Here is a 12,947-nt window from a genome sequence, read left to right as displayed (position 1 = left end):
CAGGGCACAGTAGTTAGCACTGCTGCCTCACAATGCCTGGAACCTGGATTCAATTTGAGCCTTGGGTAACTGTCAATGTGGAGTTTGTACGTTCTCGCCATGTCTGCGTGGGTTTCCTCTGGGTGCTTCAGTTTCCCCCCACAGATAGGTTCCTCCCACAGTGGGTTAGGTTGATTGGATATGCTAAATTGACCCTTAGGGTGGAATTTTACGAGATTTATTCAGAGTGTCCAGCTAGCGTGAAAATGGGAGAGTTCCAGATCCATTTTTTGGGTGGGGTTTTCACACCCAATCTTATGGACTTAGTCATTATAAAAATGGTGTAGACTGTTTCTAGTTGCTGCAGGCAGTGTGCTGGGTTTAATTCACCAGCCAGCCTGCAGAGAGAGCTACTGCACATGTGCAGACCTCTGATGCTGCACATCCGTAGTTATGACAGCAGGGGTCTGACAGACAGGGAGAGAGAGATGTCAGGCCCCTGCTGTTGGAGCTAGCCTGACCCAACCCCACCCCCCGTCTGCAATCGCAGGGACCCACGGCCGGTCCCGAGCCCCACAATGCATGGACATCTAGCCCTCACCCCCACCCTCCCCGATCCTATTGCATCTGGAGAATGTGCAGCAGCCCCTTCATCCCTCCCTGATTGAGCCGCCCCCTTCAGGCCCCGCCCCAATAGGCCCGGCCTCCGGGCAGTGCTAAGGTGACCGCTGGGCATTGTCCAGGTGCCAGGCTGGCACTGCCCAAGGGGCACACCTCCCTGTCCTTGGCCTCCCCAGGGGGCCTCATTGGCCTCTGGTTCCACCGACGAGGCCAACCCGACTGTTCCCCATTCATGGGGAGCAAATGTTTTCCTCGCCAGAGAGAACCTCTCCCGACGAAGCCATAAGGGCAAGTGAGCCCGGACGACTGAGCACCGGGCTTACTAATCACATGTAAATTTTCATTTAAATACATTTGAATAAATTATTCAGCCTCTCATCCATTTCTGGCACGAGGCTGACCTCGCTGGAAATCCGGCTCCTGCAAAATCGCAAGAACTGAGAAATCAAGCATGATTCTGATTTCTCGGCTCTCCAGCGATTATAGACGGTAAATTCCTCGCCTTAATGTCAGGGGGGGTTAGCAGGGTAATACGTGGGGTTGTGGGGATAGGGCCACGTTGTTGGTGCAGGCTTGATGGGCCAAATGGCCTCCTTCTGCACTGTAGGGATTCTATGATTATATCACCCACACCTCAGGCCTGGATAGCTCAGTTGGTAGACCTTCAGCCTTTTAATCTGAAGGTCTAGGGTTCAAGTCTCTTTCTGGGCACCTGGGCTGTTCCCTCCCCAGATAAGGACGGGTAAATCAGAATGTTTCAGAGAAAAAGTGAGAGAAATGTAAAAATATCATCTTCTCTGAACTGAGGCAGCTTCGAGCATTTTCAATGATTGTTTCTAGATTTCCAGCTAACGTGAAAAGTTGTTTCCTGAAGTGGTCTGGGCTCTATCCCCTGTGGATCAGTGGCTAAATCATGTTAAGATTCACCTCAGGCGAGGGACAAAGCCGAGAAGGCGAGGCTTTCATGAATAACCTCAGCTGGTACGGGGATTGAACCCGTGTTGTTGGCATTGCTCTGCATCACGAACCAGCTGTCCAGCCAAGTGTGCTAGGTGTGTATATAACAGCGGGGCCACATTGTGCTGTGATGCCTTTTGTCCCACTAGTCAAATAGTCTGCGGTGAATTGGAAATTGAGTGAGGCACAGGGCAGGTTGCTGCTAGAATCATAGAAACCCTAACAGTGCAGAAGGAGGCCATTCAGCCCATCGAGCCTCCACCGACAACAATCCCACCTATCCTCGTAACCCCACACATTTACCCCGCTAATCCCTCTAATTTATGCATCCCACGACACTAAGGGGCAATTTAGCATGGCCAATGCACTTAACCCACACATCTTTGGACGGTGGGAGGAAACCGGAGCACTCAGAGGAAACCCACGCAGACACGGGGAGAATGTGCAAACCCCACACAGACAGTGACCCGAGCCGGGAATCGAACCCAGGTCCATGGAGATGTGAGTGCTACCTGTGGAACTGCCCCTTCACCTGTCTGGACAATGTAAGAATTAGCTTGGAGTTAATACGGCTGGCTGTTCAATGTGGAAGGGAAACACATTAGTCTAATGTAGGATGGAAATGAGCACATTTAAACATGAGAACAGTTCACAATGACAGCACTGAAGATTGCAGGCTGTATTTATTACCGTACAAATCCAAACTGGAGCACACAGTCACATCCACACTTAAACTCTGATCTACTAAAAATAACCTTACTGATTTGAAAATTGACACTTCTTCTCATTATGCAGCATATGGAAACAGTTCATCTATCATAAATTGATATAAATTATGCACAATGCGCTATTCCCTTTATGGTCCTCCGATAGCTCGCTCAAAGGGAAGCAGATTAAATACACAAGTTAGATGTGGATGACAGCTGGGAGAGGTTGACTCAAGAAGATCTGGACCTTTTTAAGTCTGAGGCAAATGAACTCGGAATCCTTTTTCCTTACCCAGCGATGATTGTGGAAACGGCATCAGAAAGAAAGTGCCTTTTCCGCTGCATTCAAGATCTCTAGTTAAAGCCCCAGAAATGCCAATTACTTTCATTTGGAGTCCAACCCAATGGGAATCATTTGCTGAGGCAAGGTGCAATATTATTCGTGACCTCTCTGTTTGAAAGAAAATTGCTGCTGCCTTGTACTGATGGCAGCATCTTCAGAAATAAAGGGATGTGGGGGAGCTTGAACTTGCTATCTCTATCCCGCAGATTAGAAGGCTTTGAAAATGCCTTTGTTTGAAACTCCTCTCAGCCTGTGCATAATGTGCTGGCGAGTTTATTTTCGCAGACATTTGCATTCGAGTGACGTGCCCGCTGAATTTTGGCAATAGGTCGAATGTTAATTTGGATTTGTTCTAATCCGTACAAGGTCATAAATCAACAAGCGCACACCTGCAGTAATTCTGCAGGACCCAGTGTTAAGCAGTTTAAAGTATTTAACGGGTCTTTACACTGGCATATCTGGTGATTGCAGTGTTATGTTTGTTTAACAAAAGATCAACGGGTTAAAAGATGGGGAAAAAATGTGCAGATTAGGTGGATTGGCCACCCTAAATTTAGTGTCCCAAGATGTGCAGGTTAGATGGATCAGCCATAGAGTCATAGAGGTTTACAGCATGGAAACAGGCCCTTCGGCCCAACTTGTCCATGCCACCCTTTATTTTAAACCCCTAAGCTAATCCCAATTGCCTGCATTTGGCCCATATTCCTCTATACTCACCTCACCCATGTAACTGTCTAAATGCTTTTTAAAAGATAAAATTGTACCCGCCTCTACCACTACCTCTGGCAGCTTGTTCCAGACACTCACCACCCTCTCTGTGAAAATATTGCCCCTCTGAACCCTTTTGTATCTCTCCCCTCTCACCTTAAACCTATGCCCTCTAGTTTTAGACTCCCCTGCCTTTGGGAAAATATATTGACCATCTAGCTGATCTGTGGCCCTCATTATTTTATAGACCTCCATAAGATCACCCCTCAGCCTTCTGCGCTCCAGAGAAAAAAGTCCCAGTCTATCCAGCCTCTCCTTATAACTCAAACCATCAAGTCCTGGTAGCATCCTAGTAAATCTCTTCTGTACTCTTTCTAGTTTAATAATATCCTTTCTATAATAGGGTGACCAGAACTGTACACAGTATTTCAAGTGTGGCCTTACCAATGTCTTTTACAACTTCAACAAGACGTCCCAACTCCTGTATTCAATGTTCTGACCGATGAAACCAAGCATGCCGAATGCCTTCTTCACTACTCTGTCCACCTGTGACTCCACTTTCAAGGAGCTATGAACATGTACCCCTAGATCTCTTTGTTCTGTAACTCTCCCCAACGCTGTACCATTAACTGAGTAAGTCCTGCCCTGGTTCAACCTACCAAAATGCATCACATCGCATTTATCTAAATTAAATTCCATCTGCCATTCGTCAGCCCACTGGCCCAATTGATCAAGACCCCGTTGCAATTGGAGATAACTTTCTTCACTGTCCACTATGCCACCAATCGTGGTGTCATCTGCAGGCTTACTAACCATGCCTCCTATATTCTCATCCAAATCATTAATATAATTGACAAATAGCAGTGGACCCAGCACTGATCCCTGAGGCACACCGCTGGTCACAGGCCTCCAGTTTGAAAAACAACCCTCTACAACCACCCTCTGGCTTCTGTCAAGAAGTCAATTTTGTATCCATTTAGATACCTCAACCTGGATCCCGTGAGATTTAACCTTATGCAACAACCTACCTAGCCATGGGAAATGCACGGTTGTTATAGGGAGAGGGCATCAGGTTTGCCCTGTGTAAGATGCTTTTTCGGAGAGTCGGTGCAGACTGGATGGGCAGAATGGCCTCCTTCTGCACTGCAAGGATTCTGGACAGAGTAAATAGGGTGAAACTGTTCCCACTGGTGGCAGGGTCGAAAACCAGGGAACATTGATTTAAGGTGATTGGCACATGAGGTTAGCAGCTGGAGTGTCTGAGTGTGTGGTATAGAGAGGTTCAATCTTAGCTGAGAATAGGTAATTATTTGAGGATAAAACAATTGCAATGCTACAGGGAAAAGACAGGAGTGGAACCAGCTGAGTTGCTCTTGCAGAGTCAGCATGGCTATGATGGGTTGAATGGCCACCTTCTGTGTGTAACCATTCTTGAGAAAGGCCAAAACAACACTGGCAATTAAAAATGAGTCCTGTCCCCTTTTGGAAGCACTGATTCCTACAATTGCACTAGTACATGCGGCCCTCTGGTACACTGATTAAAGTGACCATTCTTCATATCTACGCAATAATGGAAGCTGTCACTGCCATGCCCAATGTGAACCTCACCTGATTTCCATCTGTGGACTTCCCAACAGGAGGAAGTGAGCACCAGGACTGGAATCTCTGGCTAAGTTCTCACATCCCAAGCCCAGAAATGTGAGGGTTAATTCTACTGCACTGCCTGTTGCTTAGATGAGGTCAACTAATGCAGAGGAGCTTGACGCAGCACTCAACGGCCGGAAGTTTACCAGCATGCCCGCCCCGATTCCGGGGGTGGGCAAAGCTTGAAGAATGGCATTCTCCATTGGCCTCGGGCATGATCATACGAACCTTAGGTGGACGTGCCAGTAAAATTCAGCCCAATGTGTCCCTTTGAGCATTGACGGAGCCCATCCTTGTGTTCAAATCCCTTGACACCCCCCACCCCTACCCCTATCTCTGTAATCTCCACCAATTTTAACTGACCTCCTGGTACATAGATTAAAGTGATCGTTCTTCATATTGAATGTTTCAGAATATTAAGCTCAGCGAGCATGACAAGCTATGGCCCAAAGCCTCTGCTATCTCTTCTCACTGCTTGCAATGACGAAGATAGAACATAGAACATAGAAAGCCACAGCACAAACAGGCCCTTCGGCCCACAAGTTGCGCTGATCATATCCCTACCTCTAGGCCTATCTATAGCCCTCAATCCCATTAAATCCCATGTACTCATCCAGAAGTCTCTTAAAAGACCCCAACGAGTTTGCCTCCACCACCACCGACGTCAGCCGATTCCACTCACCCACCACCCTCTGAGTGAAAAACTTACCCCTGACATCTCCTCTGTACCTACCCCCCAGCACCTTAAACCTGTGTCCTCTCGTAGCAACCATTTCAGCCCTTGGAAATAGCCTCTGAGAGTCTACCCTATCCAGACCTCTCAACATCTTGTAAACCTCTATCAGGTCACCTCTCATCCTTCGTCTCTCCAGGGAGAAGAGACCAAGCTCCCTCAACCTATCCTCATAAGGCATGCCCCCCAATCCAGGCAACATCCTTGTAAATCTCCTCTGCATCCTTTCAATGGCTTCAACATCTTTCCTGTAATGAGGTGACCAGAACTGCGCGCAGTACTCCAAGTGGGGTCTAACCAGGGTCCTATAAAGCTGCAGCATTATCTCCCGACTCCTAAACTCAATCCCTCGATTAATGAAGGCTAGTACGCCGTACGCCTTCTTGACCGCATCCTCCACCTGCGAGGCCGATTTAAGAGTCCTATGGACCCGGACCCCAAGAAGATGTAGTCAGTCACCTCTTTGAGTTTGACTACTTTCTACAACCAGTTCCTTTTCCACGATTAGCTGTCTCGATTGTCCCATCTCCTCCGCTAACACACCTACACTCACACCCCACCATCATTTGCGAAAATCAATACAAAACAGTTATGTAACATTCTCACCAGGCTTTCACCCGACAGAATTAGACTTAATCCTTTATTCCTCCCTTAAACTGTTCTTTCAGTTTTTATGCACTTCTAAAAGCCCTTATTATTTAGCATTTATACTTCTTGACACAAAAACATAATATTTACACCTACACAGCAAGCATTAACAGAATAATCTCACAACGAAAAGGATGGAACATTAGACTTCAAAATTATTCCTTTCACAAGATGACAATGCTCAGTATTTCTTGGACTGTGAAAGGAATTATTTTTCTCTAAAACTCTCCACCTTTAAAGAGCAGACACCTCCCTGGGAGAGACTTGCGTCAATATCATTTGTATAATATCTGGTAATGGTTCTTTCCGGCTCGGCAAAGCTTAATAGTCTGAAATAACATCAGACAAAGAAATATAATTGTCTCCCGGTTCCACTTCAGAGAGTGTTACCGAAGTGTCTCAGAAGAATCACAGAATCTCTATAGTGTAGAAAGAGGCCATTCAGTCCATCGAGTGTGCACTGACTCTCCAAAAGCACACTCCACCCCTGACTCCACACATTTAGCCCGCCTAATTCACCTAAAAGGCACATCGTTGGACACGAAGGGGCAATTTAGCATCGCTAATCCACCTAACCTGCACATCTTTGGACTGTGGGAGGAAACCGGAGCACCCCGAAGAAACACACGACGACGTGAAGAGAATGTGCAAACTCCACACAGACAGTCACCCAAGGCTGGAATTGAACCCGGGTCCCTGGCGTTGTGAGGCAGCAGTGCTAACCGCTGTGTCACAAACCAGTTTCAGTAACAAGGGGACATTTTGGGGGCTGAAATTGGTCCAGAGTGCCAAACATGATTTTAGAAGCACAATTAATCAGTGGCCTGTCCAATATTCTCCTCCAATATGTAAAGGTTGTTGCCAATTCACTAGACACAACCTGCTACAGACCAACTTCAGCCTACTCCATGACCCCTTCATGTATACAATTAGAGCCAAGCTTGCTGCCGGAGTTTGGTGGATCTGTCGTGGGGCTGGGAGGAGATGGATGGGAACTGATAGGTCAGCCCAATCACAGCCATACTCTGTGGGAAACCTGATGCTGAGCACCTCCTTCAAGAATTGTTTAAAACAAAAGTTGACTCTCACCAACTTTTACAGATGCACCAGAGAAAGCATTCTTTCTGGATGTATCACAGCTTGGTATGGCTCCTGTTCTGCCCAAGAGTGCAAGAAACTACAAAGGGTCATGAACGAAGCCCAGTCCATCACGCAAACCAGCCTCCCATCCATTGATTCTGTCTACACTTCCCGCTGCCTTGGAAAAGCTGCCAGCATAATCAAGGACCCCACGCACCCGGACATTCTCTCTTCCACCTTCTTCCATAGAACCAAAGAACAATAGAAAATTTACAGCTCAGAAACAGGCCTTTTGACCCTTCTTGTCTGTGCCGAACCATTTTATGCCTAGTCCCACTGACCTGCACTTGGACCATATCCCTCCACACCCCTCTCATCCATGAACCCGTCCAAGTTTTTCTTAAATGTTAAAAGTGACCCCGCATTTACCACTTTATCCGGCAGCTCATTCCACACTCCCACCACTCTCTGCGTGAAGAAGCCCCCCCTAATATTCCCTTTAAACTTTTCTCCTTTCACCCTTAACCCATGCCCTCTGGTTTTTTTCTCCCCTAGCCTCAGCGGAAAAAGCCTGCTTGCATTCACTCTATCTATACCCATCAAAATCTTATACACCTCTATCAAATCTCCCCTCAATCTTCTACGCTCCAGGGAATAAAGTCCCAACCTAATCAATCTCTGTAACTCAGCTTCTCAAGTCCCGGCAACATCCTTGTGAACCTTCTCTGCACTCTTTCAATCTTATTTACATCCTTCCTGTAACTAGGTGACCAAAACTGTACACAATACTCCAAATTCGGCCTCACCAATGCCTTATATAACCTTACCATAACACTCCAACTTTTATACTCGATACTCCGATTTATAAAGGCCAATGTACCAAAGGCACTCTTTACGACCCTATCCACCTGTGACGTCACTTTTAGGGAATTCTGTACCTGTATTCCCAGATCCCTCTGTTCAACTGCACTCTTCAGAGTCCTACCATTTACCCTGTACGTTCTTCTTTGGTTTGTCCTTCCAAAGTGCAATATCTCACAATTGTCTGCGTTAAATTCCATTTGCCATTTTTCAGCCCATTTTTCTAGTTGGTCCAAATCCCTCTGCAAGCTTTGAAAACCTCCCTCACTGTCCACTACACCTCCAATCTTTGTATCATCAGCAAACTTGCTGATCCAATTTACCACATTATCATCCAGATCATTGATATAGATGACAAACAACAATGGACCCAACACCGATCCCTGCGGCACACCACTAGTCACAGGCCTCCACTCAGAGAAGCAATCCTCCACAACCACTCTCTGGCTTCTTCCATTGAGCCAGTGTCTTATCCAATTTACTACCTCCTCATGTATACCTAGCGACTGAACCTTCCTAACTAACCTCCCATGAGGGACCTTGTCAAAGGCCTTGCTGAAATCCAGGTAGACAACATCCACCGCCTTCCCTTCATCCACTTTCCTGGTAACCTCCTCGAAAAACTCTAATAGATTGGTCAAACATGACCTACCACGCACAAAGCCATGTTGACTCTCCCTAAGAAGTCCCTGTCTATCCAAATATTTGTAGATCCTATCCCTTATCACACCTTCCAATAACTTGCCCACCACCGACGTCAAACTTACTGGCCGATAATTTCCCAGATTTCCGTCGGAAAAAAAATACAAAAGTCTGAGATCACGCACCAACCGACTCAAGAACAGTTTCTTCTCTGCTGCTGTCAGTCTTTTGAATGGACCTACATCACATTAAGTTGATCTTTCTCTCCACCCTAGCTATGCTGTAACACTACATTCTGCATTCTTCTTTCCTTCTCTATGAATGGTATGTTTTGTCTCTATAGCACGCAAGAAACAATACTTTTCACTGTATCCTAATACATGTGTCAATAATAAATCAAATCAAATTTATTCCGAGGTCGATAGCTTTCCTGTCAGAAACACCTTTTGAAAATGCAACTGAGAGAAGATTTCAGCTTAGAACACAGAGCTGTATGTAATGGTATTATTCCAGTCAGAGGTAACCATGGTGCACAAAGTGAACCCAATTCATTGGCAAAGATTTTTCCTCACTGATTGTGCAAATGTGTAGAAGCAAGTTGTGCATCTTGTCAAAATGTCAACATTAATGCTACTCTTTTTTGCATTTCCCATTCCTCTTCACCTTACTCTGGTTATATCATGTGAGGCTTTTCAAAGAGTTTCAGAAAAATAAACTTGATCTGAGTAGGCAAGTTCTGGATTGGTTTAGATTCAGATTAACCTCTGAACTTTAGGTTTGGGCTAATATTTATCTGTGACCAACAGTGGTGTTCAATCCTATAAAGTGACTGATTTGTGTTCTTACGACTAGCACAGCATGTCTGGGATAAGTCTCAATGATTTTGTGTTGGTTCTTCTGCCCATTCATGGATTATAGAGGAATCAGCAATAGCAAACTCGGCCTTGGAGAGTTGGTGAGTGAAATACTGAAGAAATAGTAATGTCAGAGGCTCAATCATCCCCGTGTGCTTTGGTGAGTCTGTTCCAAGGAACTGCATCCTGCGTGGGCTGCCTGATTTTAAATCGCTACAGGATTTGTACCATGAGGATATTCCAGTGCAGCCAATGTGAGGAAGCACTGAAGCAGGAGAAGTCCTGACACTAACGTGGACAGTGTTGCCATGGTTTAACTCTGGCTTCTGCAACCCATGGGCTGCACTGCAGGCCAAAGTCCCTCCGTGTAGCCCCCAGGTCCATTGGTGAAAATGGCGATAAGGGGCGTCAGTGAGCTTGAAGGGAACTGCTCCTCCAATCACAGTCCATTTCTTTCCTGCTGCTGATAGGCTCACTATCCGGGAGAGAAACAGGCTGTGATTGGAGGAGCAGTGGATATAGCAAGTTGCCAGTATGTTGAGATAGCCTCGCCGGAGTGTATTGGGCCTCCGCTCATCATGGTTTCCGTGGATCTGGCTACATAGCCACAGCACCTGGTGTTCTGGCCCAGTTCCTCCTGCTTGTTCCTAACTCTGGGTTTTTTTCCCCCCGATTCTCCTCATCTCCATCTCCACTTTCCTAGTGTCCCTCCCGTCCCTCCCAGCTCTCCCCCTGTCCCTCCCAGCTCTCCCCCGGCTCTTCCCGGGTCCATCCCTGCTCGAGGCTCCTCTTGGCAGAGACTTGCATTCTGGCATCATGAGGCCTCAGGCCTCACTCAAAGTGTCCCCTCCACTCTCATTGCACCTGCACCCGCCCCTGCCAACTGATTTGTGAGTGAGTGTGACTGTTTGTGAGAGAGTGAGTGAGAGGGAGGGATTACGTGAGATTAAGTGAGTGAGTTTTATTGGGTGTGTGTTTAAGAGAGAGAGAGAGAGAGAGAGAAGTATGTGTGTTGTGGGGGACGGGACATGTGGAGTTGTGTGTGAGAGGGTGGGGTGAGGTGGGGGTGGCTGTGTGTCTGGCTCACTCCCAGTCTTGGATTTTCTTTCAATCTCACCGACACACACCAAGAGGCACTCTCACAGAAACTGGGACCTGGGAGGGCGGCATGGAGGAGAGCAGGAAGTGTTTAATGATTTTTCGATGACTGTACGGAGTTTGCACGTTCTCCCCGTGTCTGCGTGGGTTTCCTCCGAGTGCTCCGGTTTCCTCCCACACTCCAAAGATGTGCGGGTTAGGTGGATTGGCGATGCTAAGTTGCCACTTTGTGTCCCACAACATGGATTAGCCATGGTAAATGTATGGGGTTACGGGGATAAGGCAGGCGAGAGGCCCTGGGGAAGATGCTCTTTCGGAGAGTCAGTGCAGACTCGATAGACCAAATGGCCTCTTTCTGTACTGTAGGGGATCTACGGCGCTCCTGATTCTCTTCCTCGCCAGTGTGCTTTGGATGAAAGAAGCTGTGGGCTTGGCAGTGGTTGTTTCCAGAACTACTCGTTCTCGATTTAATCTCTCCTGCTCTTTTCTGTAACTCATTGTCCAGCCGCGGACTTCTCCACATATTTCCCCTGCTAATCCTCAAAGCCTACACATCTTTGGGCACCCAGGGGCAATTTAGCATGGCCAAACCACCTAACCTGCACATCTTTCGAGTGTGGGAGGAAACCAGAGCACCTGGAGGAAACCCATGCAGACACAGGGAGAATGTGCAAACTCCACACAGACAGTCACCCAAGGCTGGAATCGAACCTGGGTCCCTGGTGCTGTGAGGCAGCAGTGCTAACTGCTGTGCCAAATAGCTGTAATTTGCAATCATAGAATCCCTACAGTGCAGAAAGAGCCCATTTGGCCCATTGAGTCTGCTCCAACTCTCTGACAGAGCATCCAACGCAGGCCCTAACCCCATAACCCCACGTATTTGCCCTGCTCATCCTCCTAAACTACACATCTTTGGGGCACTAAGGGGTAATTTAACTGGGCCAATCCAGCTAACCTGCACATCCTTGGATTTAATACGGGAAATATAGCATTTCAGAACTCGGATGTACGTGCACTATTAACTGTTATTATACGTACTTAGACTCTGGTCTGGGAGTACTTAACGTCAGTTTTCATTATTTGTGTTAGGTTTGATTGAGGGGAGAGCTCAACAGCTAACAGTACCATTTTTCAGAAGAGACTGTAATTCAAACCCTCCCTTGTGTAGTGTCCAACATTTATCCCCGAGCATCTAAACAAGGCAGAAGATTAACTGATTGCCATGATCATCTGAATGTACATGGAGCTTTGCGGTGTGTACATTGGGGTGCTGCATTTTCTACATTCGGGCAGGGATTACATGGAGCTTGGGTAAAAGCAAATTACCACGGATAGAAACATAGAAACAAGAAGCAGGAGTAGGCCATTCAGTCCTTCGAGTCTGTTCTGCCATTCATTTGGCTGATCATCAAATTCAATATCCAGATCCCCCCTTCCTCCCATTTCTCTTGATCCCTTTAGCCCCAAGAGCTATATCTATTTTTTTCTTGAAATCAGACAAAGTTGTGGCCTCAACTACATTCTGTGGTGGTGAATTCCATGCATTGACCACTCTCTGGGTGAAGAAATTTCTTCTCACCTCAGTTCTAAAAGGTTTACCCCTTATCCTCAAACTCTGACCCCTAGTTCTGGACTCCCCCACCATTGGGAACATTCTTTCTGAATCTACCCTGTCTAACCCTGTTAGAATTTTATAAGTTTCTATGAGATCCCCTCTCACTCTTCTAAACTCCAGTGAATATAATCCTATGCTGGAATCTTGAGAGTGGTTTGCATGCAGACTTTAAAAAAAAACTTTAAAAAATTAAAACCTTTAATGGGAAACACTTTGAAATTTTTGATTTGATTTATTGTTGTCACATGTATTAACATACAGTGAAAAGTATTGTTTCTTGCGTGCTGTACAGACAAAGCATACCGTTCATAGAGAAGGAAACGAGCGAGTGCAGAATGTGGTGCTACAGTCATAGCTAGAGTGTAGAGAAAGATCAACTTAATGTAAGGTAAGTCCATTCAAAAGTCTGATGGCAGTAGGGAAGAAGCTGTTCTTAAGTCGGTTGGTACGTGACCTC

At 46.5% G+C, this 12,947-nt stretch overlaps 1 protein-coding gene and 1 non-coding gene across 2 annotated transcripts in view; one reads left to right on the top strand and one right to left on the bottom strand.

Annotated features, from left to right (window-relative positions):
• The window catches only part of LOC144500847 (VPS10 domain-containing receptor SorCS1-like), an 868,860-nt gene that overhangs the window by 269,642 nt on the left and 586,271 nt on the right, over nt 1-12,947 (bottom strand). The window lies entirely within an intron of this gene.
• trnak-uuu (transfer RNA lysine (anticodon UUU)) lies at nt 1,239-1,311 on the top strand. Its single transcript has one exon. It is a non-coding gene; the product is annotated as a tRNA-Lys (tRNA).

This window comes from Mustelus asterias, chromosome 11 (assembly GCF_964213995.1).
Source record: "Mustelus asterias chromosome 11, sMusAst1.hap1.1, whole genome shotgun sequence".
Classification (NCBI taxonomy): domain Eukaryota; kingdom Metazoa; phylum Chordata; class Chondrichthyes; order Carcharhiniformes; family Triakidae; genus Mustelus; species Mustelus asterias.
The sequence above is the reverse complement of the archived record's forward strand: the minus strand, read 5'-3'. Positions and strand labels throughout refer to the sequence as shown.